Source organism: Sinocyclocheilus rhinocerous, unplaced genomic scaffold (assembly GCF_001515625.1).
Source record: "Sinocyclocheilus rhinocerous isolate Xijiao unplaced genomic scaffold, SAMN03320098_v1.1 scaffold62, whole genome shotgun sequence".
NCBI lineage: Eukaryota > Metazoa > Chordata > Actinopteri > Cypriniformes > Cyprinidae > Sinocyclocheilus > Sinocyclocheilus rhinocerous.
In genome coordinates, this window is record NW_015656585.1 from 2661839 (window position 1) to 2666343 (window position 4505).

General features: G+C 36.6%; 1 long non-coding RNA gene across 1 annotated transcript in view; it reads right to left on the reverse strand.

Annotated features, from left to right (window-relative positions):
• The window catches only part of LOC107720228 (uncharacterized), a 19964-nt gene extending 17347 nt beyond the window's left edge, over positions 1-2617 (reverse strand). The window contains exon 1 of the long non-coding RNA XR_001637594.1: positions 2494-2617. This is a non-coding gene — a long non-coding RNA (uncharacterized LOC107720228). The remainder of the gene's footprint in view (positions 1-2493) is intronic.
• Positions 2618-4505: the final 1888 nt, after the last annotated feature.

Here is a 4505-nt window from a genome sequence, read left to right on the forward strand (position 1 = left end):
GAGGAGGGGGGGGGGGGGCATCCACTTTTAGTCTTACGCTACTGTCTTTGGGCAAAGCGTTGACATTATAAACTATTAGCAGATGATCAGAACAGCCAGTTAAGGACAAGACACCTCAGGCCTGAAGTTTGAAATGTAGACTGAAGCTATTGGAAATGCCAGGTTAGATCATGAAGCAGAGCTATAACCACCATAAACATTATGAATGTTTACATGCAGCAATTTTAATCAATCAACATAATTCCAATCCAATTTCAGAGTTTGAAAGTTCTGTTTATATAACCAGTGCTGGGTAGATCACTTACTAGATTACTTATTGTAGTCTGTTATTGATTAAAAATTACATGTTGGAAATTGTAGTTTGTAATGTAATCTATTGGATTACACATATTAGGTAATGTATTCAGACTACATTTTGATTACCTTTAGATTACTTAACTCAGAAGAAAATGTATTCCATTCTTTGTTATCAAAATCATAAAATGTATTAAACATTACACTATGCCAACGTTCCCCAAACTGGGGTTCATGAATGAACTGCAATGGTTTGTGAGTTGATGCAAATCAACGCAAATAGAATAATGACATATAATAATATGTAATCGTGTAATAAAGTAACTGTAGTCTGATTATTTGCATTTTTAATCTAGACATGTAGATTACATGTAATCAATTACTACCCAGCACTGTGCGTAAGACATGTGCACAGGGTATTGTTGAAAATAGTCAAATTTGAGTATTTTTTACAAGCTAAATTTATCCTATTGATTGGATTATTTCTACACCCTCCCTTTCAATCGGATAATTTTTTTAAAATTTGGATCAAGTTCAAACACGTTGATTGCAGTGTTTAAATTTGCATTACATAAATTTACATGAAGGTGTTCCTATGATGGCAAATGGACCATCTATCCAATTACTAATGGATTATTTGGTTGCATGTATTGCAATATTTGATACTTGATGTTGCTCTGCTGCAATCCATTACACAACAATGTGTCTGTTGTTATGATGAAAAAAAGTTTCAAATGTTACATTTTTGTAGTAGGCTGCCTTAGCAGTATAACAGTGCTTATCATTTTCAAAATGATAGAGATGGCCAATCAAATCGAATAAGTGTCCACCTTTTTCGGTTCACAGAACCCAAGCGTGAATTCCAGAACAAAGCTACGGTGTTAATGATGAAAGACGGTGAGGAAAGATATCTGACAATAGTTTTTTATGATAGAAATAGTTGCCAAATATGCATATACAACCTTGTCACAAAGGCAATGCAGAAGCACTGGGATTATTAAGTTGCTATCCAAGTAAACACAATAAGAACATATGCTACATGTACTGTGATACCTTCTTAAAAAGAAAACAAAGAGTTAAGCTCACAGCAGCTTATTTGAAACATCTGGTTCTTCAAGCAAAACTATTTACCTCATATCGTTGAGGTAAAAAAAAATGATTATTGGCAATTAAATGGTCATTAATTTTGCAAGCGCTGAATCCTGCCAGATGTTTTACATTAGAGAGAAAAATAGCCACTTCTATTTTTTTCATTTCATACTAGTCACTGGCATGATGGATCTTTTTCATACACATAAGCACAATTAAACACTGTGGACTTTTGTAATGTACCTGCATTTAAAGGGGCTAAACTGACAGTTGAGTATTGAGCACAGTTTGGGCTAAAGTAACTAAGTTCAAGTTTTCAACAGGACAGAGATATGATATGATTTATAAAAGGGCGCCTCAGACTTGATTAATTCGATGCCACTATGCTGCCCGTTGTCTGAAAATAAACTTAAGGCCTTTTGGAAATCGTTGCCCTATTTCTTCTTATTGATATATCTGTGGCACAATTGGAAAAATAGAATCTAGGTCTTATAAATTAAGAACTCCTTGCTAGGCCACATGAAAACTGAAAACACTCCAAAGACAACGGCTGACTCCTCAACCTAACATAATAAATGACTATCGGGCGCTATAACAATCTGCTCACTGCTTGCTCTGACCTCGACACAATGGCCCAGGGTTGCCCAGCTGTGGCCCTGCTGGAGTGCAGCAGCTGAAGTCAGTCTTACAGTCCTCTCCACCCTGACCTGACTGGCTCTTCCTCAGGCCAGCACTTTTTAATTCCCATAAGAAGCAGAGAAGCGCTGAGAGGCCGGGGCAAGCAGGAGTAAGCATCTATTGCACGTGTCAGGGCCAGAGAGCCCATACACTCCCTCAATGACCTCAATTAGAGCAGACTAAAGACTAAAACTAACTGCCCTGCTACATGCACATGGATACAAACTAGCAAGTTACATATTACACTGATGGCATCGTTAAATACCAGGCCATTTTTACAATAACGAAGTTACCTGAGGAAATTAATGAGATTCATATTAAGTAATGATTGCTATGTCTCCTGAAAATATCAATTGTAATATCACCGGAGCAATCACAATGACATATGTTTTATACAACAACGCAATAAACAAATAATATAGAGTAACTTACATGTTTGACACAATGTTTCAGTTTGTTTTTGTAATTTTGATCTGCCAAGAAAAATAAGTCCAAACAAAGCCAGTGCGTCTCCAAGAAGCACACCGCGCTGGTGTTTGGTTCCCGGGTGAATCAGTGTATGTGAACGAATCGGTTGAGTGAATGATTCAGTGACTCACTCGCAAAGCACCTCATTGGTTTCAATCCTGAATGAGTCAGTGTTTGAACGAATCGGTTGTGTGAGTGAATTACTGATGGACTCGATCATGAAGACAGTCACTTACCGCTACCTACTGGCATAACGATGTAGCTGCATTATAAATCTAGCATTTTGTAAAATACAATAAATCTGCATTTTGTGTCTTGTGAATGTATTTTATTTTTTTATGTATTATTATTATTATTATTATTATTATTATTATCTAAATCTTTGTCGTTACTCGTGCTTGATTTATATGAAATGTTGTTTGCTATGTTCTTTAAATTAAAAACAGCAACACACACACACACACATATATATATATATATATATATATATATATATATATATAATTTTAAAATGTATAATGTCACAAATTAAATTAAATTACATTTTATAAAATAAATTAATAAAATTACATTTTAGCACGTAACTGTAAATTATGTCTTTATTATTTGTTTATTACTATTATTTTAATTTTATTTATTTATTTATAAAGTTTCTTGGCCAATAAACTCGAGGACTGGAATTAACTATTGTAACCCTTAGTCAGTCTTAGACAATTTTTCAACTGAACAAGCGGTATGTTTGTTAAACAAGGTCTACACACATTATTTTACAGAGAGGATAAATAGATGCATTGTGGCTGACATTTTTCTAAAAATATTTACCACAATCAACAAAAAAGTTAATCACTTTTTTTTTTTCCTCCCTGCATAAGCCACTGGGTATGTTCATTTATACTTGCGCTTTAGAGATCACAGCAGTCCTGCTCGCAAGCAGGCGTAACAGGAATAACATCAAAACCTCTAAATCACTGCTTTGCTGTTATTTTGGGAGACCCAGCAGACCAGGACACCAATTGAAGCCTCATCAGCAGCCCTATCATCTCAGCTGCGGTGGTGGGTGGCCAGAGCAGATTTGTGAGGGTCATATGCCTAACTGCGACCTTCATAAGCAACCAACAGGCCGGGCTTCTTTTAACTAATGCAATTAACCTTGCGGAGAGAAATAAAGGAGGACAGGCAGAAACAGAAAAAAGAGCAACAAAAAGAAAACAGCACAAAGCCGAAAAGCCACAGTATGATAAAGAGAGAGAGGGAGAAGAAGAGAGGGAGACTCCCAGAAAGAAAGGTAGAGGTGAGAAGCTTAACTCATAATGATAGGGGGAAGCGTGCCTGGGCTGACGGGGCTCTCTTCTCTCGGCTCTGTCTCTTCTCATGGGAAGCAAAGGTTGGGAGCACTCGTCTCGTGGAGGAGGCAAGATGAAGGGCCAGTGTCAGGCTGGCTTTTAATGGTCAGAACTGTGGTTAGTTCTTCTGACTATGTCCTGTCCCCCGTGGCTCAGAGTCCACTCCATATAACTGGCCATAATTCACCTCGTTTGGCAGTTTGGGGTCTCCGAGGTGCAGGATAAAAAGTGCAGGGAGCAGTAATGGCACCGAGAACAGCTGAGGGCACATCTAGTGAGAGAAGAGCAGAAAACCGCACTCTGAGTGGAACCTTTAAACCAGTACATGCAGTAACAGGAACCAAATGCAGCAAAGCTTTTATTTGGATAGTTGTCACAAATAACACTGTGTTTCCATATAGAATAATCACAAAAATAAAAAAAAATTACTTTACAGTTACATATAAAATCTAATGCACTGTTACGTTATATAACTCTGGAACCTGCTCACACTGCAGTAGACTTCATTACTGTCAGTCACTTGACTGTTATTGCCAAGCTTCTTGCACTGTCACTGCACTAATTTTCTCTTTACTGATCATATATATATATATATATATATATATATATATATATATATATATAATAACAATT